Genomic DNA, 20,409 nt, shown 5'->3' with positions numbered 1-20,409 from the left:
TTTCTTCTGATTTATATGCAAATTTGCCTTACTGTCGTAAGTTTTTAGAATTTTTGGAGGTGCAGAAGTATGGTGATCATTCAGATCATTACAGACTGTTCTGTTTTGACAGATTCTGTTTTCAATGCATAGTTTGCTTGTTTTGGTGTTTCCATAGATTATATTGAGTAATATAAATTGTGGAAATAGTAAGATACAGTAGGCATTGTGTGAAAAATAGTTATGAGTCTTGTTTTGACAATACCCAAGTGATTGATTTTCTCGTTATCATACTAACCCATCTCACGAAGTTTTGTGTTGTGAAGTTTTCAAGTTTTGGGTAGAGTTTCGATGGACTATGGAACAAGGAGTGGAAAGAGCTCAAGCTTGGGGATGCCCGAAGCATCCAAACCCAAATTCAAGGACACCAAAGAGCCTAAGCTTGGGGGTGCCCCGGGAAGGCATCCCATCTTTCGTCTTCAATCCATCGGTAACTTTACTTGGGACTATATTTTTATTCACCACATGATATGTGTTTTGCTTGGAGCGTCTTTTTATTTTGTTAGAATAAGGTACTTAGGATCTGAAATTCTTAGATGGGAGAGTCTTCACATAGACAAATAGTTGTTCAACTACTCTTTGATCTTCACTTATATCTTTTGGAGTAGTTTGTCTTTTGCTCTAGTGCTTCACTTATATCTTTGTAGAGCATTGCAATGGCTACATTTTATAGAAATAGTTGAACTCTCGTGCTTCACTTAGATCATTTTGAGAGTCTTAAACAGCATGGTAATTGGCGTGTGCTATGAAAGTAGTCCTAAATATGTTAGGCATCCAAAGAGGATAGAAACCTCCATATTCTTGTGCATTGATTAGTAAGAGAAGTTTGATTCCTCTCAATTGGTTTTGAGATATGGATATGGTAATATTACAGTTATGCTAGTAGGGTGATGTGAATCTAGAAATACTTGTGTTGAAGTCAGTGATTCCCGTAGCTTGCACGTATGGTGAACCGCTATGTTAGGAAGTCGGAGCATAATTGATTTGTTGATTGTCATCCTTTGTGTGGCGGTCGGAATCGCGCGATGGTTAACACCTACCAACCCTTCCCCTAGGAGTATGCGTTTAGCACTTTGTTTCAATTACTAATAAAAACTTTCGCAATAAGTATATGAGTTCTTCATGACTAATGTGAGTCCATGGTATAGATACACTTTCACCTTCCACCATTGCTAGTTTCTCTAGTACCGCGCAACTCTCGCCAGTGCACAAAACCACCATATGCCTCCCTCAAAACAGCCACCATACCTACCTATTATGGCATTTTCATAGCCATTCCGAGATATATTGCCATGCAACTTTCACCCTTCTGTCTCATGACTTGTGCCATCATTGTCATATTGCTTTGCATCATCGTAAGATAGCTAGCATGATGTTTTCATGGCTTGTCCGTTTTTTATGTCATTGCTACGCTAGATCATTGCGCGAGGCGTTTCCCATGGAGTCATCCTTGTTCTAAGCTTTGGGCTTTGACTAAATAAAAAGTGTGATGATCATCATTATTAGAGCATTGTCCCATGTGAGGAAATAAAAAAAAGGCCAAAGAGCCCAAAAAAGGAGAAAACCAAAAAAGAAAAGAAAAAAAGAGAGGCCCAAGAGCCCAAATAAAAAAAGAGAGAAAGAGAGAAGTGACAATGCTACTATCTTTTTCCACACTTGTGCTTCATAATAAGCACCATGTTCCTCATGATTGAGATCTTTTTGCTTTGTCACTGCCACATGCTAGTGGGAATCTTCATTATATAACTTGACTTGTATATTCCAATGATGGGCTTCCTCAAAATTTCCCTAGGTCTTCGTGAGCAAGCAAGTTGGATGCAGACCCACTAGTTCTACTTTTGAGCTTTCACATACTTATAGCTCTAGTGCAACTCTTGTATGGCAATCCCTACTCATTCACATTGATATCTATTAATGGGCATCTCCATAACCCTTTGATACGCCGAGTCAATGTGACCATCTCCTCCTTTTTTGTCTCACAACCACCACCACACTCTATTCCACCTATAGTGCTATATCCATGGCACACGCTCATGTATTGCATGATAGTTGTAAATGGTTTGAGAAAGTAAGAGTGCGAAAACAATTACTTGGACAATACCGGGGTTGTGCATGATCTAAATTAGTTGTGTGGGGATGATGGAGCATAGCCAAACTATATGATTTTGTAGGGATAACTTAATTTGGCCTTCTTATTTCGAAAGTTTATGATTACCTTGCTAGTTTGCTTGAAGTATTATTGTTTTCATGTCAATAGCAAACTATTGTTTTGAATCCTACGGATCTGAACATTCATGTCACATGAAAGAAGTTACAAAGGACAACTACGTTAGGTACCATTCCACATCAAAAATTTGGTCTTTATCACTTCCCTACTCGAGGACGAGCAGGAGTTAAGCTTGGGGATGCTTGATACGTCTCCAACGTATCTATAATTTTTTATGGTTCCATGCTATTATCTTGTCAAACTTTGGATGTTTTGTATGCCTTTTATATCTTTTTTGGGACTAACCTATTAACTCAGTGCCAACTGCCAGTTTCTGTTTTTTTGTGTTTTTGACCCTTTTTCAGGCGGAGTCCAAATGGAATAAATCTTTCGCGATGATTTTTTATGGAAAATATCAAAAATACGAGAAGAAAAAGATGCCAGAGAAGAGTCCCGAGGAAGCCACAAGCCTGGGAGGCGCCACCACCCCCCCCCCCCCCCTGGCCGCGCCCCAAGGGCTTGTGACTCCCTCGTGGGTCCCCCTGACTTGTTCTCGACGCCATCTGGTCTTATAAATACGGAAACCTCCAGAAAGAAACCTAGATCGGGAGTTCCGCCGCTGCAAGCCTCTGTAGCCACCAAAAAATAATCTGGAGCCCGTTCCGGCACCCTGCCCGAGGGGGAATCCATCTCCGGAGGCCATCTTCATCATCCCGGCGATCTCCATGATGAAGAGGGAGTAGTCCACCCTCGGGGCTGAGGGTATGTACCAGTAGCTATGCGTTTGATCTCTCTCTCTCTCTCTCGTGTTCTTGAGATGTCATGTTCTCGATGTACCGCGGGCTTTGCTACTATAGTTGGATCTTATGATGTTCTTCCCCCTCTCCCATCTTGTAATGAATTGAGTTTCCCCTTTGAAGTTATCTTATCGGATTGAGTCTTTGAGAACACTTGATGTATGTCTTGCACGTGTCTATCTGCGGTAATCAACATGCGGGTTTGTGACATTGGGAACCTATGCATATGGGTTGGCACACGTTTGATTCATGTGAGTACTCGATGTTTGTTTTGGTGATCAACTTGCGGGTTTGTGACATTGGGAACCTATACATAGGAGTTGGCACATGTTTTGACTCTCCGGTAGAAACTTTGGGGCACTCTTTGAAGTTCTATGTGTTGGTTGAATAGATGATTCTAGGATGGTGATCGATTTTAGGAAATTGAATAAAGCCACTAGGAAAGATCAATACCCTTTACCTTTTATCGACCAAATGCTAGAAAGACTGTCTAAACACACACACTTCTGCTTTCTAGACGGTTATTCTGGTTTCTCCCAAATACCAGTTGCACAATCTGATCAGGAGAAAACCACTTTCACCTGCCCTTTCGGTACCTTTGCTTATAGACATATGCCTTTTGGCTTATGTAATGCACCTGCCACCTTTCATAGATGTATGATGGCCATATTCTCGGACTTTTGTGAAAAGATTGTTGAGGTTTTCATGGATGACTTCTCCATTTACGGGTCTTCCTTTGATGATTGCCTCAGCAACCTTGATCGAGTCTTGCAGAGATGTAAAGACACCAATCTTGTCTTGAATTGGGAGAAGTGCCACTTTATGGTTAATGAAGGCATCATCTTAGGACATAAAATTTCTGAAAGAGGTATTGAAGTCGATAAGGCTAAGGTTGATGCAATCGAGAAAATGCCATACCCCACAGATATCAAAGGTATAAGAAGTTTCCTTGGTCATGTTGGTTTCTATAGAAGGTTCATTAAAGACTTCTCTAAGATTTCTAGGCCTCTTACCAATATCTTACAAAAGGATATTCCTTTTGTTTTTGACGATGATTGTGAGGAAGCCTTCGAAATACTTAAGAAGGCCTTGATAACTGCACCTATTGTTCAACCACCTGATTGGAACTTACCTTTTGAAATCATGTGTGATGCTAGTGATTATGCTTTTGGTGTTGTCCTAGGGCAAAGAGTTGATAAGAAGTTGAATATTATTCACTATGCTAGTAAAAATCTAGACACTGCCCAAAGAAACTATGCTACTACGGAAAAGGAATTTTTAGCAGTCGTGTTTGCATGTGAAAAGTTCAGGTTTTACATAGTTGATTCCAAAGTCACTATTCACACTGATCACACTGCTATTAAGTACCTCATGGAGAAGAAACACGATAAACCTAGACTCATTAGATGGGTTCTCTTGCTACAAGAGTTTGATTTGCACGTTGTCAACAGGAAGGGTGCTGATAACCCCGTAGCAGATAACTTGCCTAGGTTGGAGAACGTTCTTGATGACCCACAACCTATTGATGATACCTTTCCCGATGAGCAATTGAATGTCATCAATACTTCACGTAGTGCACCGTGGTATACTGATTATGCAAACTATATCGTTGCCAAATATATACCACCTAGTTTCACATACCAGCAAAAGAAGAAATTCTTCTTTGACTTGAGACAATACTTTTGGGATGATCCTCACCTTTATAAGGAAGGAGTAGATGGTGTTATTAGACGTTGTGTGCCTGAACATGAACAGGGGCAGATCCTACAGAAGTTTCACTCCGAGGCCTACGGAGGACACCATGCGGGAGATAGAATTGCACACAAGGTATTGCAATCAGGTTTCTATTGGCCCACTCTCTTCAAGGATGCCCGTAAGTTTGTCTTCTCTTATGACAAATGTCAAATAATAGGTAATATCGGTAAACGTCAGGAAATGCCTATGAATTATTCACTTGTCATTGAACCATTTGATGTTTGGGGCATTGATTATATGGGACCTTTTCCAAAATCCAACGGGCATACTCATATCCTAGTTGTTGTTGATTACATCACTGAGTGGGTAGAAGCTATCCCCACTAGTAGTGTTGATCACAACACCTCTATCAGGATGCTTAAAGAAGTTATTTTCCCCAGATTTGGAGTCCCTAGATATCTAAAGACTGACGGTGGTTCACATTTTATTCATGGTGCTTTCCGTAAAACGCTTGCTAAGTATGATGTCAACCATAGAATTGTGTCTCCCTATCACCCTCAGTCCAGTGGTCAAGTAGAGCTAAGCAATAGAGAGATTAAACTAATTCTACAAAAGACTGTCAATAGGTCTAGAAAGAATTGGTCTAAGAAGCTCGATGATGCACTGTGGGCTTATAGGACTGCCTATAAGAATCCCATGGGCATGTCTCCGTACAAAATGGTGTACGGTAAAGCATGTCATTTACCTCTTGAGCTAGAGCATAAAGCTTATTAGGCAATCAAAGAGCTCAACTTTGATTTCAAACTTGCTGGTGAGAAGAGGTTATTTGATATTAGCTCGCTTGATGAATGGAGAACTCAGGCATATGAGAATGCCAAGTTGTTCAAAGAAAAGGTTAAGAGGTGGCATGATAAAAGGATACAAAAGTGTGAGTTCAATGTAGGTGATTATGTCTTGCTATATAATTCTCGTTTAAGATTTTTTGCAGGCAAGCTTCTCTCTAAATGGGAAGGTCCCTATATTGTTGAGGAAGTATATCGTTCCGGTGCTATCAAGATCAACAATACGGAAGGTAATTATCCAAGAGTGGTAAATGGGCAGAGAATCAAGCATTATATCTCAGGTACTCCCATAAATGTTGAAAGCAATATTATCAATACCATAACTCCGGAGGAGTACCTAAGGGATATTTATCACCCTGTTTCAGACTCTGAAAATGAAGAGGTATGTGATTCGGTAAGTAAACAGACTCCAAAACTTTTCTAGTAGGAATTTTCCTCCGTTTTGGAAATTTTAGAAAAATAGAAAAATTTGAAGTAGTCCGGAAAGCGCACGAGGAGGCGACAAGCCTCCTAGGCGCGGGCCACCCCCTGGCCGCGCCTGGGGGCTTTTGGCCACCTCGTGTGCCTCCCGGACTCCGTTTTCTTGCAGAGTACTCCTTCTGGTCAAAAAAATCATTATATATTCTCCTGTAAGGTCTGAACCTCGTATCACGCAAATTTCCTCTGTTTTCGTTTCGATCCTGTTTCTGTTGCAGATCTAGATTGCTATGACGTCCCCAAAAGCTCCGAAGGACAAGATCTTAGAGAAGGTCATCAATCCCTACCTCACGGGAGTGCTGCAACACCCTCAATCTATCGAGATGCGTGAGGGGATGTTGCACATCCGTGATGTTGAGGGGCCTAAGAAGACGGGAAGCATGGAGGCGAGGCTCGAAGCAATGGAGCAACAGGTCTTCAAGTGCCAAGGGCTGGTGGAGCGTGGACTCAACGCCAACCACATTATGATCACGGAGTTCACCAACAAGCACAAGATCGATGCCAATGACATCAGGAAGCACCTCTCCAGGTTCTATGATAGAATTGATCACCTCCAAGCCCAGATCTATGACCTGCAGAACCAAAACTGTGAGTATGAGTATAGATTTAAAACAATACGGTTGGCTGCAGATTGGAGGATTCCGGAGACTCGGTCATCTTTCCATGATGGAGCACCTATGCCTTGGAAGACGGAGGATCAAACCTATGTTGCAACAACTCCACCACCATCACCTCCAAAGGAAGACAACTAAGCATGGGTCTGGGCAATCCCCTTGGCTTGTGCCAAGCTTGGGGGAGTTGCCCCGGTATCGTATCACCATCACATCTTTTTCCTTTACCTTTGTTTTAGTTTGTTCCTTTTCAGTTTTCATTTTCTCTAGTAGAATAAAAGTCTTAGTGTTTTAGTCTTGAGTTTTGCTTTGTGTCACCCCCGATGTATTCGAGCTCGTGAGCCATATAATAAAGAGTGTCTTAGTTGAGCGCTTTGCCTCTTGCCATGATCAAAAGAGTGAGAAAAGAACATTTTCCTGACATTGATAATTCCAGGGCCCAACTATCCGGGGAAGAATATGAATGTGTACATGCAGCCGCTTAAGGATGAGTTGCAAGAAGCGTGGGATAATGGATCAAGACCTACGACGCGGCTACCAAAACAAATTTCAAAATGCATGTGTGGCACATGTACTCGACGCATGATTATCCGGCGTTTTCTCTATTCGCTGGCTGGTGTGTACATGGAAGGTTCCCGTACACCACATGCAAGGCAGCTCTTCAGTTCCATTGGCTGCAGGCTGGTCGCGAGTTTTCTTGCTTCGACATGCATAGACAATTCCTGGATCCTGACCATAAGTTCAGAAAAGACAAGAAGAATTTCATCAAAGGTAGAGTTGTCAAAAACACTGCACCAGCTGCGTTGACAGGCCAACAGACCCTTGATCAGTTAAACGCTCTCGAGTATGATCCTTTGCGTCCAGGATACTTCAAAGGGTATAATGCGGAACACGCCTGGACTCACAAGTCATGCTTATGGGATCTGCCTTACTTCGAAGACCTCCTTTGCCCACACAACATCGACGTGATGCACACTGAAAAGAATATTGCGGAGGCCATTTTTGGTACATTGTTCGGCATAGAGGGGAAGTCAGAAGATAATCCTAAAGCTAGAATCGACCTGGAGGCTCTATGTGATACACCGTTGCAAAACTTGCAACAACGGAAACGAAAGCAAAGCATAGCGAAGCCAAAGGCATGGTTCAATCTTATAAGGCCAGCTATGAGGGAAATGCTATTGTGGGTGAAAATGCGATTGATGTTCCCAATGGGTATGTTGCGAATCTAAAGAGGGGAGCGAGTCTTGAGAAATTGAAAATATTTGGTCTAAGAGTCATGATTGGGACATATGGATTGAGCGGGTAATTTCGGTGATGTTGCGTGGCTTTATCCCTGAGGATGAATGCCTAGTACTGGCAGAGCTGAGCTATTTCTTCCATTCTATTTGTGCGAAAGAACTATCGCCTGGCGTGCTAGATGAAATGGAAGAGGTTGGCGGCGGAGTTGATCTGCAAATTAGAAAAGATCTTTCCACCGGGCTTCTTTAATCCAATGCAGCATTTGATTTTTACTTTATGCCCTTGAAAGAGTCATGGTGATCTTCACCAATTCCTTATTTCGCCTTTATCTTGGCTAACGTCATATTCTAGGGAAAGATCTATATTCATATGTCAACTTGGAGGTAAGTATTCATGAATTATTATTGTTGACATTACCCTTGAGGTAAATGGTTGGGAGGCAAAACTATAAGCCCCTATCTTTCTCTGTGTCCAGCTGAAACTTTGATCTCATGAGTACCACGTGGGTTGTAGCAATTGTAGAGAACGAAAAGATGATTGAGTATGTGGATTTGCTTTATAAGCTCTTATTTGACTCTTTCCGATGTTGTGATAAATTGCAATTGCTTCAATGACTAAAGGCTATCGGTTGTTAATTCTCGGTAAGGTTCTTGATCCATGCTTTACTTTGTGAAGAAATTGTCACTTTAGCATAAGAGTTGATCTGATGGTATTGTTGTTCTGATCATGATCATGATGCATGCATGTTCATATCTTGTTTTGTCGACACCTCTTTCCCTAAACATGTGGGCATGTTTATTGATCTAGGCTTTCTCTTGAGGACAAGCGAGGTCTAAGCTTGGGGGAGTTGATACGTCCATTTTGCATCATGCTTTCATGTTGATATTTATCGCTTTTTGGGCTGTTATTACACTTCACGGTACAATACTTATGCCTTTTCTCTCTTATTTTGCAAGGTTTACATGAAGAGGGAGAATGTCGGTAGCTAGAATTCTGGCCTGAAAAAGGAGCAAGTTTGAGATGCCTATTCTGCGCAACTCCAAAAGCCATGAAAATCACCGTGGATTCTTTTTGGGATTTATAAAAAATACTGGGCCAAAGAAGTACCAGAGGGGCACCGGCAGGGGGCCACAAGCCTGCTAGGCGTGGCCACCCCCCTAGCCGCACCTAGGGGGCTTGTGGGCTCCCAGCTGGCCCTCTGGCTCCCCCCTTTTGCTAAAAGAAGGGTTTCGGTCCGGAAAAAGTTGAGAGGAGGCTTTTCGGAGGATTCACCGCTGCCACGAGGCGGAACTTGAGCAGAACCAATCTAGAGCTCCGGTAGGACGATCCTGAAGGGGAAACTTCCCTCCCAGAGGGGGAAACCGTCGCCATCGTCATCACCAACACTCCTCTCATCGGAGGGGACTCATCACCATCAACATCTTCATCAGCACCATCTCATCTCCAAACCCTAGTTCATCTCTTGTAACCAATCTCCGTTTCGCGACTCCGATTGGTACTTGTAAGGTTGCTAGTAGTGTTAATTACTCTTTGTAGTTGATGCTAGTTGGATTACTTGGTGGAAGATTATATGTTCATATCTTTGATGCTACTCATTACCTCTCTGGTCATGAATATGATTATGCTTTGTGATTAGTTACTTTTGTTCCTAAGGACATGGGATAAGTCTTGCTATAAGTAGTCATGTAAATTTGGTATTCGTTCGGTAATTAGATGTGTTGTATGTTGTTTTTCCTCTAGTGGTGTTATGTGAACGTCGACTACATAACACTTCACCATTATTTGGGCTTAAAGGAAGGCATTGGGAAGTAGTAAGTAGATGATGGGTTGCTAGAGTGACAGAAGCTTAAACCCTAGTTTATGCGTTGCTTCGTAAGGGGCTGATTTGGATCCACTAGTTTAATGCTATGGTTAGACTTTGTCTTAATTCTTATTTCGTAGTTGCGGATTCTTGCGAGAGGGGTTAATCATAAGTAAGATGCTTGTCCAAGTAAGGGCAGTACCCAAGCACCGGTCCACCCACATATCAAACTATCAAAGTAACGAATGCGAATCATATGAACATGATGAAAACTAGCTTGACATAATTTCCCATGTGTCCTCGGGAGCGTTTTACCTCCTATAAGACTTTGTCCAGGCTTGTCCCTTGCTACAAAAGGGATTGGGCCACTTTGTTGCACCCTTGTTACTTTTGTTACTTGTTGCTTGCTACGATTCACCTTGCCACACAACTACTTGTTACCGATAATTTCAGTGCTTGCAGATATTACCTTGCTGAAAACCACTTGTCAGATCCTTCTGCTCCTCGATGGGTTCGACACTCTTACTTATCGAAAGGACTACGATAGATCCCCTATACTTGTGGGTCATCATGCCACACCATCAAGGGAGCGTCAACTTAATCCAATTTGGCAAGAACTGGTTTGCTTCATGCCTCATGCAATTCATTCTTAATGCTATCTTGAGCCCTTTACTAATACAATTTTCCTCTCTCTCTCTTTTAGGCGCGTCACAATAAGACGGAGGTGCCACAGATGTACGACCTGTATGCGATGGCCCATACTGCCGCGTAAAAGAAGGTCAAGGAATACTCTGATCTGACCTCGAGCATCGAGAAAACTTCACCAACATCTCCTCCCACCACAAGCTCGTGAAGTACAGAGATCACGGGAAGGCGAGGAAAGGAGAAGACTTTAACCCGAGCGAGGGGCCTATGGATCCAGAGCTGGTGATGATAGATGGCAACGGGAGGCCCCATGGCTCGATCGCCATCGGAGACGGCCTTATACGTTGTCCTAGCACTCTCCGGCAGATAAAGGCACGCCAAACGAGCTCATGTCCTGAGATAACACCTCGTCCCCGGCCAGACGAGCTCGCCATCGAGGTTAGTTCAATGGACTCAACTATCTTTCCGCATTATGTTGTGCGTTGGAACCAATATGATTACATGCTAACAATGAGTTGTATTGCAGGCTGCTATTCTGAAAGAGAGAGAGAGGCAATGCAGGCGGTTATGGCGGAGAAGGATAAGGAGATGAGGGAGCTGGAGGAGAGGATGACTGCATTGGTGGAGGCGGAGAGGGCACGGAATGATGCGTCTAACAGGGCCATATACGAGCTCTTCGTGGTAAGTTTCTTCTTCATGTTATTTCAAATCTTGCATTTTAATATCCGTTTCATTAATAACTAAAAAATTTGACATGTCGAAACCAAATGTACAGTCTATGTGCGAGAAGACCGGCCAAGTCCCTCCGGCGATGCCAGTCATTAACATGGCGGGGACGGTGAGTTTCATTTCAGTGCAGTGATCTTAAGAGTGTCCTCGTGCTAACGACACATTGCAAATGATGTTTGGTGCAGAATATCTCCCGAAACGCATCGGAGGACCCTTCTACAGTGGAGCCTTCTCCAGGGTAACCTTCTCGAGGTGAAACAAGCCAGAGCCACCGTGCTTCACCGCCGTGATGACGATAATGGTATGTTATTTCTAGTGTTTTGCTGAACAACCGCATAATGGTCCAATATGGCTTAATAAGCACAGTTAGCTCCAAAATGACATATTTAACCCAAGTTAGTTCCAAAACGACATATAGTTAGCTTGGCTTCCACCTAAATGACATAATTACCTTAGTTAGCTCCAGAATGACCTATTTACTAAACAATGACCTATAGTTAGCTAGGTTATCTCCTAAATGACATAATAAGGCTTACGTAGCTCCAAGATGACCTATTCCCCCTAACTTAGGTATTAAATGGCCTATAATTAGCTTAGCTAGATCCAAAATGGCTTAATAAGCATAGTTTGCTCCGGAATGACCTATTTTACCCAAGTTAGCTCCGAAATGACCTATAGTTAGCTAGGCTTCCACCTAAATGACATAATTAGCTTAGTTAGCTCCAAAATGGTCTATTTAATAAAAATGACATATACTTAGCTAATTATCCTCCAAAATGACATAATTAGCTCCAAAAAGGCATAATTAGCTAATTTAGCCCGAAGAAGGGGACAAGAGGAGAATAAAGAGGAAAAATGAAAAGAAGGAAGAATAAGAAGAAGAGAAGGAGAAGAGAAGAAGAAGGAGAAGGAGAAGGAAGAAGAAGAACGAGAAGAAGGAGAAGAGAAACTCCTTCTCCTTCTTCTCCTCCTCCTCCTTCTTCTCCTTATTCTTGTCCTTCTTATTTTCTTCTTCTTCTCCTCTTCCTTCTCCTCCTCCTTCTTCTTTTACTTCTCCTTCTTCTTCTCTTCTTGTTTATTCTCTTTCTCTTCTTCTACGTAGCTTAGACTCATCCAACAAAGACTAAATTGGCTAATTATCCTACAAAATGACATAATTAGCTTAGTTAGGTGAAAACATCATAAGAACCTTGGTTAGCTCATTAAAATGACCAATTTAGCTCAAAATGAAATAATAAGCTCAAAATGGCATAAGGACCTTGGTTAGCTCATGAATATTATATACTTAGCTTAGCTTCCACCTAAATGATATAATTAGCCAATTTAGCTCCAATATGGCTTAATAAGCATAGTTAGCTCCAAAATGACATATTTAACCCAACTTAGCTCCAAAACGACATATAGTTAGCTTGGCTTCCACCTAAATGACATAATTAGCTTAGTTAGCTCCAAATTGACCTATTTAATAAAAAATGACCTATACTTAGCTAAGTTCTCTCCTAAATGACATAATAAGGCTAACTTAGCTCCAAGATGACCTATTCCCCCTAACTTAGGTATTAAATAGCCTATAATTAGCTTAGCTAGATCCAAAATGGCTTAATCAGCATAGTTTGCTCCCGAATGACATATTTTACCCAAGTTAGCTCCGAAATGACCTATAGTTAGCTAGGCTTCCACCTAAATGACATAATTAGCTTAGTTAGGTCCAAAAGGGTCTATTTAATAAAACATGACCTATACTTAGCTAATTATCCTCAAAATGACATAATTAGCTCCAAAAAGGCATAATTAGCTAATTTAGCCCGAAGAAGGGGACAAGAAGACAAGAAAGAGGAAAAATGAAAAGAAGGAAGAAGAAGAAGAAGAGAAGAAGAAGAGAAGAAGAAGGATAAGGAGAAGAAGGAGAAGGAGCCCTCCTTCTTCTTCTCTCCTCCTTCTTTTCCTTCTTATTTTCTTCTTCTTCTCCTCTTCCTTCTCCTTCTCCTTCTCCTCCTCCTCCTTCTTCTTCTTTTTCTTCTCCTCTTCTTCTCTTTCTTCTTCTACGTAACTTATTTTCCCCAACATAGACATACATAGCTAATTATCCTCCAAAATGACATAATTAGCTTAGTTAGGTAAAAACATCATAAGAACCTTGGTTCGCTCATTAAAATGACTAATTTAGCTCCAAAATGACATAATAAGCTCATAACGGCATAAGAACCTTGGTTAGCTCATGAATATTATATACTTAGCTTGTTTTCCTCTAAACTGACATTATTATCCCATTTACCTCCAAAAGACATACTTAGATAATTTTGCTCCAAGAAGAGGAGAAGAGGAGAAATGAAAAGAAGGATGTAACAACTAAGATGCGGTCCTTTCCGATCTGGGGATCGAGGCCCCGAATTGGAAAGGAGCACATCTAAGCGTCTCGCAAACAAGGCATCATTGCATATACATAATATCAACAGAATGACAATAAGGGGTTCAATTGCCATCTCATAAATATATCAGAGTACATCACGCATACAATCAAAGTAGTTCCGCTATGGACTACAAAACAAGGGAAATGGCTATGCTACCCTCCGTGCTGGCCCATGATCACGACCATGCCTCAATCTTCTAGATAGTTCACGTACAGGCGGTCGTTCTCCTCGTCGTACTGCCACGCCAGCTGCGTGCCGTCGGGATCACCTGTCTCTGGGGTACCTGAACCTGTTCGTGTAGTGAAGGAATCTGTGAGCCACGGGGACTCAGCAATCTATGACATCGGTGCAAGAACTAGTCAAGTTATTAGGTTGGATAGGTGGAGTATTTAGGTTGCAGCATCCTAAGCTTGATTTGGTGGCTAACTTACGTAGAACTTGTATGAAGGTGGTCTATACTAGCGGTCGATAATACTTGATCACTAAGTGATCCTGAACACCTACCTACGTCATTCATAACCCCACCGTGTTCCTGATCGAAGAGAGATCTTCGAGGGGACAGTCACGGTTACGCACTCAGTTGGCAATTTATTAGCTTATGTTTAAGTTATCTAATACCGGATGTTAACAAAATATTCCAAGTTGCCACATAACCGCGGGCACGGCTTTCCGAAAGATTAAACCCTGCAGGGGTGCTCCAACTAGTCCATCACAAACATACACGGGCCGCAAAGTAATCCTCTATCACGAATCTTGTGATCTAGTCGGATTCCTTAGAGGAAAACCTCAACTCTGGGGAGAACCAAAGCTTCACGGGGATTCCTATACGCAAGATATGTCGCTAAGTTAAGAAAAGACTAGCAATACCTCCCGTCGTGTCGACGACCCTGATAAGAGTCGCGTATCTCAGTCTCAGGACACGACGGATGGAACTAGCTACGAGTGCCAAACCTCAAGTTTCCTTGTGGTGGCCCCGCAGGCAGACCAGTTTGGACCAACACTCATGAGGAGCACTCGCCCGGGTTGTTGATTAAAGATCCTCGGGGTGATCATTCCCTATGCAGATTATTATTAAGTGATTAGCAAATTAACACCAATGTTGGGTCCTGCCGGACAAGTCTTAACACTACGCGATTTATCGAGGGGGTCCCCATAACAACCCCGAACGTGTTAGGAGCGATCAATATGGAATCAAACACCGGTAGCCGGTAACTACAGTGGCGATAACGGAACAAAGCACCCGGAAAAAGGCTAGGCCTTCCGTTATTTACCAAGTATATAGGTGCATTAATTAAATAACAGAATTTAAGATAATGATATCAATCTCATGTTATCACATGAGGCAAAGCACCTGCATCTAGCAACGCTAACATTAGTAGTTGAGCAAAGCCTACTTAGCCATTCAAGTTTTGCTAGGAAGGGATAAGTGTTTGGTCTTATGGCATATCAGGAGGCAAATATTTCAGTGGTAGGCAGCGAGCATATGACAAGGAAACGTAATCTAGCATAACAAGTCTAGAGATGGAATCAAGGTCATATCATCTTGCCTGCGATATCTCGGCTTGGAATGGTTCTTGTTCGTCCTGCACGTACTCTCCCGAATTCACGAACTCGTTCTCCGTTCCCGGTGATACCCAACATAAGAATAACATCCAATGAACAATAGCACCTCAAGATGCAACAAGCACATGATGCATGAGATGAATATGAGCATGCATCACTATTTCTATCACTAGCACAAGCATAAAGAGTAAATACATGTTCCTGGACATAACTGCATCCGAAGCTATTTTGACATGCATGATAATGACATGATCAGATTCCTCTCATGAAAACGATGCAAAAGCATATAAAGAACATTACAATCGGAGCTACGGATCAACGGGAATCAACGAAACAAGATATGAAGCCCTACGTGTCAAATTCAACACACCACACTCAAATGGCACAACTCTGGTATCTCCAGGTTGCCAAGACATAAAACAAACCAACATGAATGGGGTGGAGCAAATAAGAACACCACAACATCAACTAAGCACTCACAAACATCAAAATGGCAAAACTACACAATCTTCCATAAACTGCATCATAGCACTTTGTGAGCTACATGCAAAGCACCTACAGCCACCCAACTATGACAAATAATATATGTGGCTGTAGCTAACCAAGATTACTACAAGCAAAAGCAAGAATCACACACAAAGGAGTTAAACACAGAAAGTTACAATGCTGCAAACTTGCCCAAAAATATCAGATTTCAGGGACTTAGTGAAAATTCCAGATTCTCACTATCTGTCTTTGCTCTAAAGCATTTTTACAGCATCCAAAACAATATCTACAGGACTCCAAATGGAATGAAATTTTACAGGGAGCTAGACAAACATAACAGCTTCAACTTTCCAGTTGAAAGCTAAGGCTAGATCACAACACATTGACCTGCACAACCTCATCAACAGGAGAAGAAAAATATAAACAGATTCTCAGACTTAGTGAAAATCTCAGATTTTCACTAATATGGAATTTCAGTCACATGCCTATTTTGAATGGTCACAACTTGCACATATGGAATCCTAATCATGAGATGAAACCAACATGAGGTGGAGGGGGTCACCCTCTACTAGCACAACCAAGAAGCAAACCTTTGTGATCAACAAATCACATGGAACCAAGCTCCAAACATAGAAGAAAATGATAATATGTCATCTCCATAAAATGTTCCAATGGCAAAACTAACTTCACCAATGGATTCTTTGGGAGATTCTACCCCAAAATCATATAAAATATGTATGCACTTACTTGGAGCAAGTGGCCACAAACTAGGAAGGAAGAAACTACAAGAAATCATACATAGTGAATAGTGGAACATTTCATGTGCATTCCACTAGAACACTATCTACACAAGCACTTGCATGACCACAACACCAATGGTGACATGAGGGTTTTGACCCCATGTGTGTGTGCCATGGCCATCACCATTCCCAATCATATCTACAAGGCAAACACACCAACACAAGAAACATGCACCACTCACATATGGACATATGAAGGTGCACCTTGTTCTAGTAGGTGGGGATTCCACACGCACAAGAACATGCTCACAATCCATGGTGCACATGAAATATGTTCATCTGTGTGTGTGCTTCACACACACACCACTCCACAGCCACATGCACACAAGTATATGCACACTAAGTCACATAAGCATAAACTATGTCTATCCACACACATAATCACACTCCCCTAAATCTTATAAGATGCATAGCACAAGATCTACTAGTACAGCCACATAAACAAGAATAAGCTTGCAATCCTACTAGCATAAAACAACTTACACAAACTCTACTTAAAGCATCTACATACACACACAAAGCATCAACACCATGTATGCACACATATACACACATACACCACACTCACCTATGTTGCCCTCATCAAAACAAGTACTAGACAGGAAAGAAAAAGAATATGCACACCTCCCTTGCACTATTAAGTAGGCACAAGGTGTAGAAGCAATCAGCAAAGGAAAAATAAAAGAAAGAAAGGAAAAAATAAAAGGGCAGGCCTGGGATTCGAACCCTAGTGCCCCTGGTTGCAGAACTGAGCCCAAACCACCTCGCTACTGACACTGCGTTCGACGGAGAGAGGGGGTCTAACAGGGTAAGGTAATCTCCTATGGCCACAGTGTACCTAAACAAAACAAACAAAAGGTGCCGAGGGGGATTCGAACCCACGCCCTCTCAACAGGCACACCGCACACGCTACCATCACGCTACCGCTCGACATCTGACAGAGAAGGGGTATAATATCTGAAGAGGAACCCCTTCTGCATCTCTGTTGCCCGACGAACAGCCGGAACAGGGGAGGTAATCGCCGGTGTTGAACTACTGCTGCTGCTGGGCTAGGAAGACTACCACACTGCTACTGCTGCTTCATGCCACATCTACCTGCTACTGCAACTACACAGCACAAGCACGCCTACACTAGTTCTCTGCACCACACATAGCATCCGACGTACTCTGCTACTACGAACAGGGACGGCAAGATCGCCTCATGTGCTCTACCCGACGGGAAAAGGGGGAAGGAGAGGCCTCTCACCTTGGGAAGGAAGGGAAGGAGTCGATCCGAAGGAGAGGGAGTCGGATCGGAGGGGAAGAAGCGGTTGGAGACACCTTGACGCCGATCCACAGCTTCCTGCTGCAGAACCGAGGAAGAGCTTGGAGTTCACCGCAGCCGAGGCGGTGGCGAGCTCCTGGCCGTCGAGGGGGTGTTCCCCGGCCTCACCGAGGTCGGGAATGGGATGCGGGGAGCAACCCCTCGCCCCTGGACATGGCGGATCACACGGCCGTCGACGAGAGCGGGGGCTAGACTCCGGCGGCTGCTCTTTGCTCTCTGCTCCTATCTACAGAGCCTTACCTTGGGGAAGAAACAGAGAGGAGGGAGATGGGGATGGAGCGGCGGCGGAGAGAGTGAAACCCTAGGAGATGGGGATGGCACGGACGCCAAGATAAATAGGGGGCCTCGACGTTAGTGCCTCACAGCGCAGCGCGTGCTCTCTGATGGGTAACGGAAAGGTTGCAGAGGTGTGGAGACGGCGTTAGGTGGAAGAAAGGAGGGACGTGCGCTGGGCTCCTGTGCGCGAAGGAATGGGAGAGATGGGCCGGCCTTGTGGGAGGGAGCCCACAAGGTGCGCCACTTAAAGAAAAGAATATCCTCGTGCCTTTCTATTTACAGGAAAAACCACAAAAGACAAAAATACACAGAGAAATCCACTGGGGATAAAAATACAACAAAAATACCCCTGTCCATGGAAAAATCTAACCTATTTGAATAAAATGCAAAATGAATATTAGGGACAACTGGATATCTACAAAATAGCAATATGTGGGCTGTTTTGTAATTATTTTGCACCTTTCAAACCTAAGTCAAATCAGAAACTTCACTTCTCCACACCTAACTCAAATCAACCTAAATCATAGGCATTTCTAAAACAGGAAAGGAAGAAGAGTTTTTCTGGAGGTTGGTATAAAAGAGAGAGGAAAGGTTTTAAAACCTATGCAATCCCAAGGTTGATCCTACTAGCACAAGGCACACATCACACAAGGTCATATCTCACATCACCACTTAAGATCACATGAAATCACATGACTCAAAGCAACAACACCTAACACATGAAATGATATGAAATGATATGCATGCAAGCAAGGGAAGAACAAAAGGACACATGAAATCATACAAGCATAGGACACTCTCATATCAATAACAAGGTGGTCCCACATGAAGTAGGTTCCAAATAGGGAAGGTTTTACACTTGGGGCATTACAAAGGAAGAAGAACAAGAAGAAGAGAAGAAGAAGAGAAGGAGAAGGAGAAGGAGAAGGAGGAGCCTTCTTCTCCTTCTTCTCCTCCTCCTTCTTCTTCTTCTCTTCTTCTTCTTCTTCCTTCTTTTCATTTCTCCTCTTATCCTCTTCTTGGAGCTAAATTAGCTAAGTATGTCTTTTTGGAGCTAAATGGATATGAAACTTACTTATTTCTTCTCCTCTTCATCTAGTCTTCTTCTTCTAACTTACTTATTTCCCATTTCGCAGATTACATTCAATTCACGGAAGCTTGGATTATATTGGTGGACTGCTTCAATATGGTTTATTCTAAAATGGCTTCACAAAAGCTTGGATTGAAACTATTGTAGTAAATGGATATGAAACTTTGTATGTATGGATGAAACTAGTGTAATATATGGTTTGGTACGGATGAAATTTGCATAATATGTATGTATTATGGATGAAACTTATTTTAATATGGTTATGAGTATGGGTAGTTTGTGTGAAATATATTATGTCATTTGGAGCCTTTGTGTGAAATATATTATGTCATTTGGAGCAGTTTGTGTGAAATATATTCCTGATTTCTATGAAAATTGCTGGCTATTATTAAAAATAAACTAAACAATGGCAGTATGAAGCCTTTGCCGTGTGCCCACCGATGGTAAAGGAGCTACAGCAGACGGCAAAGGGCCCAAACTGGCCTGTTGAATCAAATTGGGTGCCCCCTTTGTCGTCTGCCGTGCTGGTGGGCAGACGGCAAAGGTTAAAAGGGCAGACGGCAAAGGGGCGAGTGAGAGGGGCTTTGGTGGTACCTTTGCCGTTAGCCCAGTAGCATGGCAGACGGCAAAGGGGCAAAGGGCAGACGACAAAGGGTCAAAGGGCAGATGGCAAAGGGGAAAATGAGAGGGGCTTTGGCGGTGTCTTTGCCGTCAGTCCACCAGCATGGCAGACGGCAAAGGGGCAAAGGGCAGACAGAAAACTATCTGTGGGCCGAGCAGGCCGCAGTTAGCACTTGACGGAGGTGCCCGCAGATGTGTCGTCCCTTATTCTTTGCCGTCAGCACCCTCACGGCAAAGATCCTTTGCCATCAGCTGTCCCAATGCAGACGGCAAAGAGGCCCTTCACCGGAATTTTTTTTTGCCGTCCAGTTTGCCGTCTGCTGACGGTTGGCAAAGGCCTTTGTCATCCGGGGTGGCCCCCTTTGTCGTCCGCCATGGAAGACGGCAAAGTCTCAGATTCCTGTAGTGAAGGCTCTCTCCATTATAGGGACTCTTGTCGCGATAGTCCATCTTTCCGCCTCTCGTCAATCACTAGCCATGAAGGAGGGGGGAGACCGCGCTGATACCGACAAGGAGCCTTACCGGGGTATGATGATCGTCTGTCGCCGGGGGCTCGCTCCCCCTCTGACACTCGCGCCTTGTGCTGCCCCAGCAAGGAACCCCATGCGGCGGAAACATACAGCACAACACGGAGAGAAGGACGTAGGGATAGTACTCGAGGAAAATAATCAGCGATCATTTTATTCATTTCTTTAGTATAGAATGGATAAAATAGATTACAATTCCACTAGTAAAAATTTAGCGAAAGTCTATAGCC

This window comes from Hordeum vulgare, chromosome 5H, assembly GCF_904849725.1.
Source record: "Hordeum vulgare subsp. vulgare chromosome 5H, MorexV3_pseudomolecules_assembly, whole genome shotgun sequence".
NCBI classification, from domain to species: domain Eukaryota; kingdom Viridiplantae; phylum Streptophyta; class Magnoliopsida; order Poales; family Poaceae; genus Hordeum; species Hordeum vulgare.
This window is presented reverse-complemented; position numbering follows the sequence as displayed.